A 20,119-nucleotide genomic window follows, 5' to 3' on the forward strand; every position below is an offset into this window, starting at 1 on the left:
TAAAGAACCTCGCTATATTTTCAATTTGTGAGGCTAAGTTTAATCAAATTCCGAAACTACGTTGCCTATGTTCATCCACCGTCAATCCGAATAAAAATGTAAATGCAATGTGATGAATGCTAAATTAAACCAATCTAAGTAAATGTGATGAATGCTAAGTTAAACCAATCTAAGTAACAACTAAATGATTTTAATATTTTTGTTAGAGACTAACGTTAGTCCCTAATTTTTATGCAAAAACTAATGACTAAAAAGGATGGTCAAAATTTAGGTATCAACAGCTGCTCCTCTTTGAGTGGAGACTCGCAGAGGTTTCGCTCAAAGACAAAATTGAGCCTAAATTTTGACAATGCCAATATGAATGATTTTTTTTATGGGGTTTTAATCCCAATTTTCAAATCCAATGATGCATGATATGCAAAATGCAAGCAATAAGAAACGCATGCTAAGGCTTCTTACTTCACGCCGAGCGGTAAAAGAGCCCTACATATGGATCGCATTAAAAAAGCACCCAAGTGAGGGAAAGCTTTATAATGCTGGAACTCCCTTGATCTTCGAACTTCTATTCTACTGGAAGTAGGTTCTCAAGGTACATGATTGCCTGTTTGTTTCTTGTAATTTCCGACGGATGCGAAACAGCGCATTATATGATTTAAAAAACCATTTGAAGAAATGAGAAACGTGTTGCCTATACCATTGGGCAATCACGAAAGGGACCATGCCACCTATTCCACTGGGTGAACATGAGGGTGGTTATGTTGCCTATTCCACAAGCGAGACACAAAGAAATATATCACCTATTCCACTGGGTGAACATATAAGAGGGATCATGTCGCCTATTCTACTGGGCGAACACAAAATGGATTGTGCTACCTGTTCCACTGGGTAGACACAAGAAATATGTCACCTATTCCACTGGTTGAACATATGAGAGAGATCATGTCGCCTATTCCACTGAGCGAACATGAGATGGATTGTGCTACCCAATGGGTAGACACAAGAGATATGTCACCTATTCCACTGGGTGAACATATGAGAGAGATCATGTCGCATGTTCCGCTAGGCAAACACGAAATGGATTGTGCTACCTGTTCCACTAGGTAGACACAAAAAGAGAAGTAATGAAGAATTATTTAGGAGACGTACCTGAATTCTTCTTCTGCTATCAAAAATGACAGAGCTAATTGCCTTGCACTTGTTTTTACCCGAGACAGGGTTAAAACAACACACGCTCACGAGGCAAAGAGAATAGAATTCGTGAATCCGTCCGCATTACCAAGCTTCACTGGGGAATTTATCAATGAGAAAAACAGTTTCATCCTTTTGACAATTTGATCACATTAAGTGAGGGACCTTCAATCAGAAAGGACTTTCCACTCGCTCTCAATGAAAGGCTTTTGACCCGACCTTTGATGCGGGTATAAGAATCACTCAGACTCTCTTCATTGTGCTTGACGAGGGTCTGGATATTTTCGAAATCAGTATGACCTAACCAATTTGAGAGGTCTTTTGAAGGACTGAAATGCAATTTTAAAGGTTTAACATTGTGGACTCATGAGAGTCATGGCTTTGAAATCATACATTGCTTCGAGTTTACAAGTCGGGAACCCCGCAAAATAAGATAGAAAAAATCTTGCTTGCACTTCTTCGAGCAACATTTATAAGCATTTAAAAATCTACATTAACATAAGTGTCCTAATATGAAGAGACTTCGATAAGGGTTGTAACGTAGGTTCGGGTAAGCTTGAAATGAATGGCCTACTTTTATCAAGAGGGCTATCATTTGAGGAAACTGGGGACTGGCGATCATTTATCAAGCTTCCATTATAGACTTTTGCTCTGGCAATTTGCGAACTCCTTTTGGGATCCTTTCAAGTGATTTCCTTGAAATTTTTTGAGATATCTCTCCTTATTTTTTTGAGAGAGATTTTTTTTCTTTTTCTTTTTTTGAGAGAGAGAGAATTTTCTCTTTCGGGAGTTTTTTCTTGACTTTCTCTCTTTTCTTTTTAAAGAGAATTCGGTTTCTCTTCTCTCATTCATTTTTTAGAGAGAGATCTTCTTTGAGAGAGAACTTTGCTTGATGGAGTCCTTTTGCACCCTTTCTTTGACTTCTTCTGAGCTTCTTCCACTTGCCCCAAATCATTTTGAACTTGCTTTGAGTTAACTTCATTTGTTCACCATGGGAATGATCATCAATCGGGTTGAAATGAATCCACCGCTCAAATTGAGTATGCAAAAGGGTGTAGTGTATAGGGAGATAGAAAGAAATGCTCTTTGTCATATCTAAGGCACTCAAATTAACACAGAATTTGCATGCAGTAAATACACTTGAAGATTGATGCAAGTGAAAGCAAGAAAAATTCTAACCATTTCTAAATTTCTGAGATATTGGCCCAATGTGGGGTTGCTCCTGATAGGGATAAGAAATGAATCTCCGCTCAAAGGGGTTAAGCAAAGGGTATCCTATAGTGTTTAGATAGCAGAAATGAATGCCTCTCATCACTTTGGTCATCATACTTTTCTCGAGATAACCCTTTACCTTGTCGGCACGGAAATTTTCACTCAACTCGCACTGGGATTAATATTTGAGACGTGTATGGAAATGGCTTGCCTTTCATTATTCTGATGTCTCTCATTTAATATGATCATTTCACAAGAACGAAATAGACTACCCGATCAAACATTTTCTTTCAATAAACCATGCATGGAATTTTACAATATATGAGCATCTTTAAAGTATGCAAAATGTAGCAATTTGAATCAGCTTGTCATGTTTCATGAAAAACTTGTGCATTTTCTTAATTTGAACAAATTATGCAAGCATATTCAAATTTGTAAGATAATCTTCTTGGATTGGGAGATCATGGATTGCCCCCGAACTTCTAAAAGAATCAAACAAGTCAATGAGTCTGTCGAGAAGTGGCTTGCTCCCGAATCCGCCCCAAGATAAAGAGAAACATGCACGAAACAAGTCAAGTAAAGACTTTGAGATGCCCTGGCTTGTTTAACAGCGACGACCATCATGGTCAGTCATATGCCTCTGTAAGAAAAAAGTAAAGTGTCACCTTCAGAGCCAAGTAGGTTGAAGAGAAATATACTCCCTTTTTAAGGCCGGGGTTCACTATCGATTTGCCCCATTTTCTGTTGGTACGGGCTCTGTCAGGTACCCATAATATGGAATTGCCCCCCAGTCATGCCTCACATTGAAAGTTTGACTTCTGGTTTTTAGCGGAGGCTTCACTTTTGTTCATGATCCTGCGAGAAGAAATCAAAATGTCATTTTCAGAATTTGTCGAACTCTATAGAGATATTCCCTTTGAGGTCGGGTGGCCTTGGTTTTGCCCCACCTTCCATTGGCTAATACAGCACAATCGAAAGATCGGTTGAGGACAAAGCATGGTTTGCCACAACTAGCCAATAGACTAGGACTAGCCCGGGATTTCTAGCTTGCTTTAATGCTCGACATTCATGTGCGGGGCTGTCCCGGGATGATCAGGCTGGTGCATAGTTAGAGTTAAAAATATTCTCTTTTGCCCCCGAACATATAGTAGATGGATTAGTAAAACAAACAAGGTTAGACCGCATGCCAGCAAAATATATATATATTTTTTCAAAAGATATTTTTTTTTCAAACACCTTGGGACAAAAATTCTTGAGAAGCCCAACCCTCAGTGCTTACCATAGATGACAAATTTTTCAATTGTTGGTTATCATCATCGAGTTGGTTTGGGATACTTCACCAAGATTTCAAAATTTAATGAAAAAGTTTTGTAATTATATTGATATCAAATCAATGAATTACATCTTATTGAAATGGAAATCCTAAAGTGCAACATGAAATAAAAAGGGAAATCCTAGAAAGCAGTAAAGGTTTCCACGTAAGGGAAATGAAAAGACTCAAAAATGATTGCTATTGAGGGCCAGCGCCATCTCCATCGATGACTCTTCAAATATAGATCGAATGATCTGGTAGTGGGTTGCTCTGCACATTGGGTTTACTAGCCGGTTGAAATGCAAATGCCTCGGTTTCAAGTAGATCCTAGATGCGATGCTTGAGTACAAGACAATCATCGACCGAATGACCCATTTCGCCGGAATGATAATCACACTTTTTTGTAGGATCGTACCTAGGATACTTCGGGGGATTGGGACGTTGCGGCTCGGAGGACAACAGACCCTTCTTTCGTAAAACAGCCAGGACTTGGGAAAGTGACCCGGGGAGTGGAGTAAACCGGCGAGGTTTACGCTGCGGGCGTGGGTTCTGCTGGCTTTGCTGCCCATAAGAGGTCGGCTATTGGGTGGTGAATTGTAACTTCGAGGCTTGAGCTAGTGCCTTTTGTACATAAGTCATGTTGACTTCAGGGACAGACTCCTTCTCCTTCTTATCGAAAAATCTCTTGCTAGATGCACCCGACTCATCGTACCACCCCTTCTTGAGCCCGGACTCAATTTCCTCTCCCATGGAAATGAGCTCACTAAACGTCTGGACCACCGTAATCAGCATGCGTGAACGGACTGCGTGCGGGAGAGTTGATACAAATATCTTCATCAAATCTCGCTCCGATGGCTCGGGCATAATCTGTCCCACCATATTCCTCCAACGAGTAGCATACTCTTTTAGAGTTTTGTCTTTCTTTTGCTCAGCTCTCTCCGGATCTTCCCGTGTAATGGTAACATCGAGATTGAACTTAAAATGTTTGACAAAAAGATTCGCCACCTCTTCCCATGAGTCCTTTCGGTTGATTTGGTGGTTAGTGTACCACCTCATCGCAGCATCTTTCAAGCTTGCTTGGAAAGTTTGGATCATTAGAGGTTCATTAGACATATATCTGTTCATGTGCCCCTGGTACATCTTGATGTGTTGAATTGGAATTCAAGTGCCATCATACTTATCAAAAGTCGGCATCTTAAATTTTTCGGGCACTTGAACTCGAGCAAAAATGGACAGATCAATAGGCGAAACACTTTGAGTTCCCTCCACTTCTCGCAATCTCTCGTCGAGCTTTGCCAGCAACTTGACATTCTCATCATTTAAGGGTGGATGATGAACATGGGTTGCCGGAGATATACTAGTATCGGTCAAAACGACATCATCCAAGTGAAAAATTGGGTCAGTATCCACCGCATGAGCCTTGTTGGGGCGACGACCTTGACCGGTTGGAGGTGGAATCTCGGACCGAGAGCCAACATTGACTTGCTGTTGCTTGGCCATGAAATCATTCATCATCTTGGACATGATAGCCGCAACATGTTCATTCATTACATTCATGTGTTCTTTTACTTTTTCATCGATCATGGCCGCAATCTCAGGCTGATTGGCCATCCTTCTCTTTATCACCGATCGAGTGGTATAAGAATGTGGAGGATCCGTAGTAAATTACCTACAAAAGATAAATATCACAATGAGTATACCAAAAACAGATAGTGGGTCGATCCATGATGACACCTAGATGATAGTAGAAATGCCACCCAAATATCCCATTTCATCCATATTTCCGGTTCACCACATTTTTTAATTTTCAAGTTTTTTTTTCAAAAGAGCCCCCTCAATTAGTGAGAAAATGTGAAATAAAACATGTGTGGGGCCTTTTCCGAAATCTTGGTTCATTTGTCCGAGTCATAAATGGAGAATGGCTCGAATTGATCCGAAAATTGTAAAACTCGCACAATGCTCAAAGGTTGAGTGATACACCCATCAATTTAAAACTTTTGCATGATCTGACAATACTAGGGATCTTATTTCAAAGTACGATGAAATAAAACTAAAAACAAGACTCCTAAACAAAATGTACTAATGATGAAAAGATAGATTCAAGTCTTCACTTGGCCTTATCTATATACATATGGGTGCCGACGTCATCTCAAAACCGCCTATACTTCTTGGATATCCTCGAAGCTCGTTCCGCAGCTCTTTGGGCTCTCTTCTTGAGGCGCTTAATCTCGGCACGTTGTGTAATCTTCACCGGAACTTGGGGAATCTTCAGCCATAAAGCATCTGGAATCACATGATGATCGATGTACTCCCTTGAAGCATGATACATCTTTTCTCTACCTTTCGGTGGCCTATTTGGTAGCTTCAATTCTGTTGGCTAGCAATCCTTTCACACCGAACGGACGAATACAATAGACTCCTCGTGATTAATGCTATGATTGGAAAAATCTGTCAAGACCGGGTCTTTTCGTAATGTTGGCCGTAGCTGCTGTAAGACAACATACTGTCGAGCTACTCTGGATGGATAGTACTCAATGGCCCCAGTGAAACCCATCAAAGGAATGGGTCCGAACCCTTGGCATGTAATAGGAGCTTCTCTAACTTGGAACCAATTAGCATGCCATATGAAACCCCTAAGACTCGGATTTTTCATAAAAATCAACCATTCTGAATAATGATAATCTGGAGCCTTTTCTTGATTTTCTTTAAAACTTAAGATTGGGTTATCCGAAGTACCAGTCTCGGCTAATGTGAATAGCCTATCACCTCTTTTTATATGGGAAAGGAACCAGATTTGCAATAATTCGGAAGATGCTTGTAAAACCTTTTCTTTTCCTTGTATAAATCTAGTGAGAGACAAAGAGGTTTCTGCAAGTGCCGCAGAGACAATATTTTTGCTGGAACAAAACTGTCGCACAAGAGATATTGCTTTTGGATGAATAGCATTTTTCCGATAAGGGAAGACTATGAACCCAACAAATGTTAGCACAAAAATTTTGCCCATATCATATGAAGATTTAAAAGTTTCAAAGCACTGTTTGAGAAATGAAAAAGGGCAGCCGCCATGGTGTGCTTTCAAGATTTTTTCAACAATGTCTTTTTCTTTGTTTAAGAAATCAGCTAGGCTTGCGATATGATCAAATTCAATCGGTGGATTAATCAAATCCGAATCTAGAGGTTTTCCTATAATCATGCCATATGCTTCCAAAGTCGGAGTGAGCTCATGCTTACCTATGACGAATTTGGTAGTCGCAGGGCACCAGCAATGTGCCAATGCTCGAATAAGACCCCTTCGAACTCGTACTTCTAGCAAGGGGAGCAAACGGCCAATCCCGGGTCGGACAAAACAACGGCGCGTCGCATCAAGTCCGTTGTACCATCGGCTCAACTCTTCCTTAGGGGCGATTATGATCCGGATGCAAGCCGTTCCCTTTGTATCTTCTTTAGGGGCAGTTATGATATGAACGTCGCCCATTCCCATAGTATATAGACCAAGACCAACAATTGACCTAATTCATGGACCGACCCAAATGAAAATTAAAAGAAGTAAATTATGAAATAAAGCAAGGAGAAATACTTACTTTACACTCACAATAATGTCAACCACACATACATGCAGATGAAAAGGTGAGAGTTGACATCTATAGGCTTACAAAATGAAACCACGTAAGTGTGAAGATTGAAGCTAATGAGTTATAGCTCAATCATCCCACGACTAGTCGAGTGGCGACCCGCGATTCGAACGATTATGAATCTATCTGCGTGGTTCACGGATGGGTAGCAAATCTCAACTTTGAAAGAATTTTCGGGACATAAGAAGTGCGACTCAAGTTACATGGTGGTAACTAGTGTCACGCGGACTTTCATAGCTAGATGGGTTTAGCTATATCGGGTGCCTTTGGGAAGAGCTTTCCCAAGGGACTTTAGACCTCTAAAGTCCCTTGAGAAAAAGTTCAGGTGTTTGGCAATTGTTTTTGGGCCACTTTGGGAAAATGTTACCATTAGCCAAAGCCGAAAGCCCAAAGCAGGTGGAGACCCGCCTTGGACTTTGAGCATTTTTGGAAGGCTGGTTTCAAGGTAAGTATTGATTTTTTTTTCCCAAATTGCCCCCACGGATAATTGTTTGTTCCACTTTTGCCCTAAAAAATCATTCGTCTTCTTCCCAATGCCCAAGCGTCGTTACGCTCACTGGTTCTCATTCAAGGCGAGGTCATCTTCTTCCCAACGCCCAAAACTTGGGTTGAGATTGAGGGTCACGGTGGCCGTCAAGCCGCTATCTTAGCCGGAGCTGTTGTCTTTGTCTGATTTGCCGTGAGTCGAGGTCGAGATCGAGATCGAGCGACCCAGATTTGGTTCTTTGACCGCAGATCGGCGACCTCGGCGTCCCTCACTTGGCGTCGTGCATCCCCGGCGTTGCCTCACTTGGCGTCGCGCATCCGCGGCATTGCCTCACCCGAGGTCGCGTGACCCCGCCATCTCATCCCTCAAGGTCGATCTACCCCGATGGCCCTCGCCCGGGGTCGCGATGTCGGCAATGGGTTTTGCGAAACTTCTCTGACCTTTGTCGCCTAGGCTTCGCAAAACTTCTTTGACCTTCATCGTCCGGGCTTCGCCGAGCTTCGACGGGAGTTGCGACAAGCTCTGTGGCTTCGCGTGGCCGGCAGTCGCTTCTGGCCAACAATTGGCTGCCTCCGTGCTTCCCCCGCCATGCTTGCCTTCAGTTTATTTTTTATTTTATTATTTCAAAGTTGCTATGCAAAATATACATGAAAATGAGTTATCCAAACACCATTAGCTTTCACCAAATACACTTTCGCTCAAATATCCTTGGGAAAATGACTTTGCATTTACCTAAAGTGGTCCCAAACGCACCCATCATCCCTTCTTAGTACTATCCTAAGTTGTGCATGCCCAAGTCCGGCAGCGGGTTATTCGTGAGTGTGTGCAATGAGAATTTAACTACAACATGCACGACAACTTATATCAAAACACCGCTTCAATAGTATACAGAAATTAAATCCCCAACTTCGAGGCCCGCAAAACAAGGGGTTAGCCACAACACTCTTCCTCTTATAACTCCCGTCCGCAAAAACATTTTTCACCTAAAAAAATTAGAATCCAATCAAAGTTGCCAAACCGAAAAATTCTTCATGAAAATCTTTTCGGGCCTAAGTTCACTTATGTTTAAAATTTTGTTTGAAAATTCTAAACATTTTCCCCAATGGAGTCGCCAAGCTATCGCGACCTAAGAATTAGGTTTCTAGGTTAATGGATTACTAGGTTAATTAAATTAACTAACCTAGCTCGAGCCCTCCCGAACTCTACCAACTCGCAACTTATGATTCAAATAATTAACAAGCAAAAAGATTTTCAAATTGGAGTCGCCACTAATCATTTTATGGTAGGCTGATTAGACACTTAAATAAAGTATCGGGAGAAATACTTTATTCCTACGAACCAGAGATTCATTGAGTTCGGGAACTTGGTTACGCTAATATTTCTATTAACGCCCTTTCGGTACCTTTCATTTCAATGAAAATTATCTGAGTCAGCAACTTTCGAAGATTGTGATTTAAAGTTCCAAATGTGTAATTATTATTTTTATTTAAATGAATGATGCAATGCATGAATGTAATTGTATTGTGAGAATACAATTATTCTAGTGACAACTACTCTAATATGACATGAATGTAGGATTTTTTTTTTTTTTTTTATCCTAGTGATGTGCATAACAATATGACTTCTAATCTACATGTTATGCAAAAAAATGGCATGAATCTAATATAAATGACACATTGTATTAGACTAGACTAATCTAGTAATTTAAAATGAACGAGCCTCATTCTAAATGACGTATGAGTGTGACATGCATCAATGACTTATCAAATTTATGACATGACAAATAATGCGACATGTAAAAATAATATGACAAAATGACATGCCGAACTATAGGATATGTCAAACTTTAATGACGTGGCAAAATATATGACATGACTAATCAATGCGATATGAAGATGACATAGTGGTTATGCGACTAGGCCTAAACAACGTGCATATGTAAAATGAATGTGTTCAACCTACATGAATAGAATGTTCTAAACTATATGCAATCTACATGAATGAGATATTTTTGGTGTTTTGAATGGATTTTTTTTAATTTTTTAATTTTATTTTTATGTGACAAATCAAATCATGCCTGACCATCTATGAAAATATCTTCCGATTCGAATTAGATAACGGATTGGATCGAGGAATCAAATCTGGTGGTTAAGATTAGATATCTCGATCCTCGTGCCATCGAGACAAACCTCGGGGTTGAGATTAGTCCGAGTTTGCACGTTGTAGGTAGGGAATCACCCCTTTAATTCGAAAGGGTTTTCTAATCTAAAAGTATATGCTCGAGATATCAATATAGGCAATTATCACATACTGCAACATCAACAGATAAAAAACTTGCCTAAGCAAAATATCATTCGAAATCCAAATAAATTCAAACAAGAAACGAACTTGGGTAAATCGAATTTACCTAATCTGAAATATTTCAGATTTTGTTTCTTGCATTCGAATCTTCTACGGATCGAGATGGCTTTCTAATCGTGATCAACGGAGGGCCGCACGACCAAGGCTCGAGGTCGACGGACGGCACCACCAGATTCACGTGCACAATTGATTTGCGGACGGATCAGCAAATAAGATCGGCAATAATGCTACGGGGTTCTCGAGCTTCCACGGTTGGGCATCAACAGGCAGTTTAACTAGACCACCACTAGCAGACGTTGGAATTCTCAATGCAATATCACTCGTGGATGAGGTATCATGGCAGCAACTTCATGGGCGTTTATGGGTGCGTGACTAAATCCTCTTCTCCTTCAATTTTGAACACATGAGAAAGAGGGCAAGAGACAACTTACATTCCATAACTCTTTGAAATTTCCTCTGCGCTCAAACCAAAACCTCACGACATTTAGCATCCACACGTCAATGAGCCTTAATGCATCAAGATTCGGCCGAAGACAATGAACTTCTCGTGTGCGCAGATAAAGGCCGGCAAGAATGGTGGTCACAGTTTTTGCTCCCTCATTTCTACGTGAGTTTCTGATTTTTTTCAGAGTGTGAGTCAAGACCTCAGACTTTTCTCCTACTCTCTCTTTCTCACCGGCTCAAAAACTCAGGTGCATCTCTCTTTTGCGTGGCAGAGCTTCCTGACTTTTTTTTTCTTAGTCAGAGTAGATGACCTCACTAGCATCCTTCTCTCTCCGGACTACACTAGACGAAGCTCTCATTTTTTCTTCTCTCATCAGGTTCTCACTTTTTCTTTGTCTCTCTCTCTCTCAACCTTCCTAGACGAAGCTTCCGCATTCTCACTCTGTGTCGCACAGTTTGTGAAAACCCCCTGTGACTTTTCTGCACCCTCCTCCTTTTTCAACGAAGCTCCTCCCTCACTTTTCTCCGCTATCCTTCTTATAGGCCAGAGCTTTTGGGCTCCTGAGGGAAAGACGGGATCTCGTACCAGACTCATATTTTATAAAACCGAAAATCTTTGTGAATCATTCCCATTGCCGAAAATATATGTCCTTCTTAACTGCAGGAGATCTAGAGGTATGTATCCTCAACATCATTTGACTGAGTCTTGCTATACCCAAAAGCGACGAGGTTTGCTCTCTTCGTTTTATATTTGGTAACCCAATACAAATGTGCGCATAGGTCGATTCAAATTATTTCTCATAATCTATCCAAGTTCGGCACCTCACGTGCAAAAATTTCGACCATGTTAAATGATTAAAGAACCTCGCTATATTTTCAATTTGTGAGGCTAAGTTTAATCAAATTCCGAAACCACGTTGCCTATGTTCATCCACCGTCGATCCGAATAAAAATGTAAATGCAATGTAATGAATGCTAAATTAAACCAATCTAAGTAAATGTGATGAATGCTAAGTTAAACCAATCTAAGTAACAACTAAATGATTTTAATATTTTTGTTAGAGACTAATGTTAGTCCTAATTTTTATGCAAAAACTAATGACTAAAAAGGATTGTCAAAATTTAGGTGTCAACAATAAACTAAATTAAACCGTTTGAAAATGTGTTTGACAAAATAAAGGGTTGACTTCTACTGTATGTAATTTGGTTAGTGAACCATAAAAATGCCATATCTTTGGATTATGCGTGCTTACTATTGGTGTTTGAAATTTTATCATGCACTTATTATGTATGGCCTACCGATTGATTTGAATAGAGCTTCTACATGCCTTAAATGTATAATGAAAGATTAAAGCAGAGAATGTGCGCGTTTGGGACATCACAAGAGATGACAACTAGTACTTTTACATGCAATTTGGTGAGAAATTATCCGATCAATCCTAAACTTATTGTACCGATACGAATTCAGTCATAATTTTTCAAATTTTATCTCTTTAGTTTTAGACATTCGCGAAAAATTTCAATGTTGTCCTTCTAGTTATTTTCAACGGAATGACTACGCCACTCGACGAATATTGATTGTAAGGATTGCATTTGAATTTCTTGCAAAAGTTTAATATTCAATTGACAAAATTGAAAAGTTTAGGAAAATGTTGATATCAATGTTGAGTGTCTTTATGCAGTAACATTCATTCATAATCTAAAATGAATCCCCTTAAGAATTGTCTCACACATCGTGACCATAATTCAATGTGGACTTGGCATGACCACAATTGAGTGCAGAGCGTCGTGCGAAATTGATTTTGGTCTCAACGACACATGCCCTTGTGGGCGTGCAAAATTGACTTTGGGTCACAATAACCTTCATTCATAATCTAAAAATGAATCTCCTTGAGCATCCGTCAAGGCCGGTGGCTGCTCTGAGCTCAAACGCAAGAAAAGTACTTAAAAAAGTTTCTAAACTCATTGCATTGATATTAATTTAGTCCAAAACCCTCAAATTAGATGGATTTAGTTTTAACTATTTTCACATTGATGCCGCCTCAGTCAATTCAACTAATTTAGGTCAGAAATCGCTATCGTGGATGTTAACAGTCCTACATGGCACGGCTAACATGGATATTAATTTAGTCCTAAACCCTCTAATTAGGCGGATTTAGTCCTTCAAACCTCGTGTGTTGCCATTTTAAACTGGCATAATCTAAGGCGATACAAAACATTTTCTGAATGATTTAATATTTTGATTGAGGTAACCATAGATTTCTCTAAGTTGTTTTTGCTCCATGAGGTTGAAGCAATACGCTGACAAACCCAATCCAATGGAAGGGAGCCTCTAACTTGCCCGACCAAAGAATAAGACGACGTTACGAATACTTAATCAATGATAATTAACAAACTCATATTGCTTGTATAGCTTCAAATAATTCATCGATGATAACTGTTTTTATTATCAAGATAAATTAAGTCTAAATATTTTTGTTAACAACAAAAAAAAAAAATCGATGGGTCGCTTTTATAGGCAATACAAAAAATTATTTTTATAAAAAAAATGTTTCCAAAATTAATTCAATTTCGTATTTGTAGTCGATATTTCTAAATCAATTTCATTTTCCACTCAACTGTTTCTTTCCACTCAACTGTCGGAGCTGTCTTCCGTCTCCCTGCTCCATCAAGGTTTCCGATTTTTTTTTTTTTTGGTAAATTCCATCAAGGTTTCCGATTCCGCGCTTCCAAATCTCCGATTCCCTAGGGTTTCTCCGATCCTCCCAATCGGTTCTCTCTCTCTCTCTCTCTCTCTCGGGTTTTCTAGTTTTGCTGGATTTTCTAGGTGTTTACTCTGTTTACATTGAAGTTCGTAGAAACAGTTTGGAAAATGGGGAATTTCTGACCTGGAAGCTTGTTGATATGCTCTTTTCAGGGTTTAGTTGTAGAATTAGAATCTTCTGAGGTTAGAATTCCACGTGCGGGTAGATACAGCTGGATTAGTGATTGTCCTAACACGATCATGTGTTGTGTTTGAACTTGTTTTGATTGTTTGAATACTTTTCCGGTCGATTAGTGATTGTCCTGCTGAAAGCAGTCAATGGAGTATCCTTTGGCCTTGCGGAAGAGAATTTTTCCTAGGTTTTATTGCATTGTTGGAGTTGGTTTAGATTCATAATTTTCTGCCATTATTGACTTAATCGGCTTCTAATGTGCAGATATTACAGTTAGTGTTGAGAACCAGATTGTGGAGATATGGCGGCGAATGAGAGGAAAACAATTGATTTAGAACAGGGATGGGAGTTCATCCAAAAGGGTATACTGAAGCTCAAGAATATCCTTGAAGGGCTTCCTGAGCCTCAGTTCACCCCGGAAGACTACATGATGCTCCACACGTAAGCCTCGATTCTGCTTTGCAACTTCAGGAGTTGTGATACTTAGAACTGTTCTCCTTATGTCTTGTTTGGTTTGCTAATAGTTAATTTTTGTCCTCAATCCTACTGGCAGTACAATCTACGATATGTGTACTCAAAAGCCTCCGCATGATTACTGCCAACAACTGTATGACAAGTATAGAGAATCTCTTGAAGAGTATATCAGTTCAACGGTGAGGAATATTTACTGTCCATGACTCCCTTTTCCTGTTTTATTGGTTGATTATTTCCCTTGAGTTTGCTTCATTAGCTTTGGATGTCTGGAAAACTTCAAGGTGTGATATGGAATTAAAGAAGGTTTATGTAGCGCTGTTGTTGGAGTTACATTTTGGTGGATACCGTTGACTTTCTCAATGGCTGGTGTAATGGTTGCGTGTTTTTCTTCTTTCCTTTTACTTGCATTGCCTATGTATCACTTTTGTATTGTATGGATGTGTCTTCATTTAAAATTTCACAACAGTGTCCTTCAATTGTGTGGAAATTTTTGGGCTCTTTTTCCTCATTAGAGCCTATTGCTTTGTCTTTATGTATTTCCTGATTGCTTTTGTGAATAGAAGAAATGTGACGTGAGGTGAAAGCTTGAGTGGTTTTTGGAGAATAGATAGTGTCGACCAACTGAGATTACATTAAATGGATCAACAAAGAGTCGGTTGTCAGAAGAAATCCTGTAACAGGGTTCCTAAAAGAATAAAGAGCTCCACAAGAACAGCAGAAAAACAAAGAATGCTAAATAGATGTAAACAAATTTTGTGAAGGAGTCCATTACAACTTTAGGGTGTCAATTTCTTTATCAGTGCGAAGAGTTCTTTACTGCTGCAACTCAGGTGTAATATCGGGGGAGATAACTCATCGCTCTGCTCTACTACCAAACTAATGTAATACGGCCAAACTTATGGCCAGTTAAGTTGATGGCAATAAAAAAATGGTTGAAGTTTGCTGTTTTATGGGGGGTAGTCTTATGTAAGGTAGCTTTGTCCAATATGTTAGTATGCCTTATCTACGACTCTGCATGGTTATTCCTGTTTTCATAATCAATCAAAGACTCCAGGGTTTTATTGATTCTTATTTGTAGCCCATGATTCTGGGGTTTCGCCATTTACCATTTTATACTTAGGTATATCGGAGTTATTGAGGAATTGCACAATCTCTCCCTGTCCTCCTTGTTTATTACCCGTATTTAGCTTATTGGTGAGGATATAATTTATATGTAGTTCTGTCATTTATGTAGCTGCTGCTGTCATTTTATCTCATTTTTGTATTTTCCTCATCAATTGAAAATCTGCTTTTGGTTACAACTTAGGTATTGCCATCATTAAGAGAGAAGCATGACGAGTTTATGCTGAGAGAGAAGCATGACGAGTTTATGCTGAGAGAGTTTGTCCAAAGGTGGGTGAATCATGAGGTTATGGTCAGATGTCTTTCTCTCATCTTCCATTATCTAGATCGCTACTTCGTTGCAAGGAGATCCCTGCCACCACTTAATGAAGTTGCGCTGACCTGCTTCTGCGAACTGGTATGTCCTGTATACAATGTTTCAATTTCGCTGTTCTCTTCACATTTTTTTTGGCGGGATTTAGCTTAGATTGCATCCTAGGATAGTTGTGGCATTTAGAGAGTTCATAATTTTCTGTTGACTCTGATAAAGTCATTTTCAGTTTCCTCCATAGATGCCACACTAATATTAGACTATTGTATATCCTTTGCTGTTTTAAAGGTGTATCAAGAGTTGAAGGTGAAAGTAAGGGATGCTGTGATCTCATTGGTTTGTGTTCATTTAACTACAGTCCCTTTCTGTCTTCAATGTTTATGTTTAATTAGCTAACAGAAATCGTTTACATTAGATTGATCTAGAACGTGAAGGCGAGCAAATTGATCAAGCTTTGTTGAAGAGTGTATTGGATATATTTGTAAAAATTGGCATGGGACAGATGAATTATTACGAAAATGATTTTGAAGCAGCTGTGCTGGAAGGTACTGCTGCTTATTATTCCCGTAAAGCTTCAAGTTGGATTCCAGAAGACTCCTGTTCTGATTATATGTTGAAGGTGAATAAGAATTTATTACCTGTCTAATCATTGATGTCTTGATGATGATGATATCTCATTAAGGTTTGATGTTTGATTTTGGGATTCCCAGGCTGAGGAGTGCCTAAAACGAGAGAAAGATAGGATTTCTCATTACTTGCATTCTAGCAGTGAGCCCAAGCTACTAGAGGTTTGTCCCTTCACTTGTGTTAATATTTGGATTTTGTGGTGAGCCTGCCAGAATAACTTCGGCAATTGACTATGAGTATGGTTTATATCTTTGATTCTTGTTTGGATTTTGAATATTCCAAGATCCGGATGGAATTTGGCATAAATACTTTTTAGTTTTGCTATTATAATCTTTTTGCTAGTGTAATCTTTTTGCACTTTCTGCAGAAAGTTCAACGTGAGTTGTGGTCTGTATATAAAAACCAATTACTTGATAGTGAGCGTTCAGGATATCATGCATTACTCAGAGATGACAAGGTATTCTGGCTCGCTTTTGTCCCATTTTGAGCATCTGGTCCTATATATTTTTGGGTTGGATTTACCTACCAAGTTTTCTGATGCTGTTTAGGTTGAAAATTTGTCAAGGTTGGTTAGGGTTTTCTCAAAAATACCAGAAGCCTTGGATCGTCTTGCTACATTATTTAAGCAGGTCCATTATCTATCATCCATATTGCATCCACATTAAATTACACTTGCCTTTGTCATCATTTACCTTGTTTTCATACCTGATATTTCAGCGTGTCACTCGTGAGGGTATTGCCTTGGTCAAAGAAGCAGAAGATGCAGCTGGCAGCAAGAAGGTTGGTATATTTGTCTCCCAATTTATCAGTCCATGGCTTTTGACTTTTTCTGATGAATCTGCAGAATTACTTCTCTAGTTCAGTCAAATGAGCATAGACTCCTTCCATTCTTCTGTATAGTTGGATCGTTGTCGGACACTGAATTTGCTTGCTTTACTTGTCAGTTTCTGCTTTCTTGTCTCAAAATTATTTGCATCCTTCAGTGGTGTCTCTGTGATACAGAATCGAGTAAACACAGAGAGAGTTCCAATTTCTCATATTCTATTAACATGGCGAGAGAAAACAATAATTGCAATGCCGTACTTGTAGCAAGAAAACTGGATTATTGCACACTCATGCCCGTACTGCTACATCCCTTTCACAGGCTGATAAGAAGGATGTACTTGGCTTGCAGGAACAGGTAATACAATCGATCTTCTACTTCTCCATGTGTTAATAAAATTTTGTAGTCTGTTTAGGAGCATTGATTCAGCTCATTGTTGGCAGGTTTTTGTGAGGAAAGTGTTTGAGCTACATGATAAGTATGTGGCATATGTGAATGAATGTTTCCAGAACCACACCCTTTTCCATAAGGTTCATATCTTTGATTGAAGTGGTTTGAAAAGCTACATCAAATGTGTACTCATATGGACATTCCTTTTGACAGGCACTTAAGGAGGCTTTTGAGGGCTTCTGCAACATGGGTGTTGGCGGAATCTCAAGTTCAGAGATATTGGCTACTTTTTGTGATAATATACTTAAGAAGGGAGGTAGTGAAAAATTGCGCGATGAAGCCATTGAAGAAACCCTTGAGAAGGTCTGCTGTTTGGAGATTACTTTTTGTAATATAGTCTGCTATTATTTTGAAGTATCACAGACGGTTATTGTACCTTTTGCAGGTAGTAAAGGTGCTTGCTTATATCAGTGACAAGGATCTTTTTTCTGAGTTCTATAGGTAAGATTCTAGAAATTAGAACTAGAGTAGGATTTAAGGGTGCATAGCCTTCTGACCGTATTGTTGGTAGTGAAGTTAATTACATCTTCTATGCCACAGTATACATAGTAAAACTGTATAAAAGTTATTTCATGATATATTGGCATTGGGCTTACTAGTTTTCTACCAATTATTTAGATACATCAAAACTGGTTCTATCATTTTGCTATCTGCTTTAATATCATAGGAGACTAAACCCTTCATTAATGGGTGCCAAGTTTATTGAGAGTACTGTGCTAGTCTTTATTTGAATGATCTTCAAGATGACGAACCTGTAATCTCAGGATTGATTTCTGATATATATATATATATATATATATTTATTTATTTATTTATTTATTTATTAACATCTCTCTTTTGTACTCCATAGGAAAAGAAACATAAGAACATTTCCATGATCAATTTACAGTGACTCGAGAATATAAATATTGAGCATGCTATTCATGTCTGCAAATAAAATTTCCATGCATTACAATATGAAACTTAGCCTTATCAATTATTGGAAACACATGCCTCATCCCACTAAATGGGGTCTGTTTTGGGGTCCACTTAATATTCCTCCACTGTGGTCATCATCCATTGTAATCGACACTTGGTGATGCCATCAAGCTGCTACTGATAATCATCAAAACTGGCAGGAAGAAGCTTGCTAGACGACTTCTCCTTGATAAAAGTGCAAGTGATGACCATGAGAGAAGTATCCTGTCAACATTAAAACAGCAATGTGGTGGTCAGTTCACCTCGAAGATGGAAAGGATGGTTAGTGTTCCTAGAGTTCTTTCTTAAGAACTATTTTTACTTGCAGCAATAATTTCCCAATTCACTTCTCTGTGTTCCAGGTTACGGATTTGACATTAGCGAAGGAAAACCAAACTAGTTTCGAAGAGTATCTCAGTAATAATCCAAATGCAAATCCTGGCATTGACTTGACCGTCACAGTTCTGACTGCCGGTTCTTGGCCAAGTTACAAGTCTTTTGATCTGAATCTTTCAGCAGAAATGGTACTTGTAGAATTTTGATGAGATATGATTTGAAGTTTTGTTTGATGTTCATAGCAATTTCTGATATTAGAAATTGATTTCTTCACTCTGATTTAGCAGTTATTGTCAATTTTTTATTGTGTCAGGTAAAGTGTGTTGAAGTTTTCAGGGAATTCTACCGGACAAAAACGATCGCAAGCTGACGTGGATTCATTCATTGGGGACTTGTAACATTGTTGGTAAATTTGAGCCAAAAAACCATGGAGCTTGTAGTGACAGCATACCAGGTAATTTGTTTTTCTGAACTTTCTGTTTTATTGATTTTGAGATGTGGTAGACTTTGGGACTTGTTATTTCATGTTATGTTTTTTTTTCGCTTGAAAACTTTTTGTCCCCTCTTTTTTGCTCTGTAGGCCTCAGCACTCTTGTTATTCAACTCCTCTGATAGACTAAGTTACTCGGAGATAATGGCCCGGTTGAATTTGACAGATGATGATGTTGTGAGGCTTCTCCACTCCTTATCATGTGCCAAGTACAAGATCCTTAACAAAGAACCAAACACAAAAAGCGTTGCTCCTACTGATCACTTTGAGTTCAACTCCAAGTTCACCGACAAAATGCAGAGGATCAAGGTATAACCGACTATTTTTTTATTGTCCTGAATTTTCTGACCTTGTCTTTCTACATCAAATGTTAATTGCAATCCTGGTTTAGTTTTTCTCCCCTGATTTATCTGTGCAATCTTGTTTTAATATTTCTAACATGCAGATTCCTCTGCCTCCTGTGGATGAGAAGAAGAAAGTGATAGAAGATGTTGATAAGGATCGGAGATACACAATTGATGCCTCAATTGTGCATATCATGAAGAGTCGAAAAGTTTTGGGTCATCAGCAGTTGGTCATGGAGTGTGTTGAGCAGTTGGGTAGCATGTTTAAGGTCTGTTCTAGACACTGATTTGACCCATCACCTTTATCTTGGTTCTTTCAGCTTTTATCAACTGATTTTGTTTTATTGCTGCAGCCTGATATCAAGGCAATCAAGAAAAGGATTGAGGACTTGATCACTCGAGACTATTTGGAGAGAGACAAAGACAACGCCAATTTGTTCAAGTATCTGGCGTGACATATTCTGGACGATTTTCCAGATCAAGTGACTGCTGCTGCTGCTGCTGCAATCACCGGAATATATTGCATGTATTTGAATTTAGTCATATACTTTTCTGAAGTTTATAGAGGGTGCGACTTGATTGCAACTTGATTGCACCAATTTAATAAGTTTCAA

The 20,119-nt window shown here is 39.0% G+C and overlaps 1 pseudogene; it reads left to right on the forward strand.

The window, feature by feature from the left end:
* Window positions 1–13,351: 13,351 nt before the first annotated feature.
* On the forward strand, window positions 13,352–20,006 carry LOC115755946 (annotated as a pseudogene).
* Window positions 20,007–20,119: the final 113 nt, after the last annotated feature.

The sequence above is a fragment of the Rhodamnia argentea genome, chromosome 6, assembly GCF_020921035.1.
Source record: "Rhodamnia argentea isolate NSW1041297 chromosome 6, ASM2092103v1, whole genome shotgun sequence".
In the NCBI taxonomy this organism is placed as follows: Eukaryota; Viridiplantae; Streptophyta; class Magnoliopsida; order Myrtales; family Myrtaceae; genus Rhodamnia; species Rhodamnia argentea.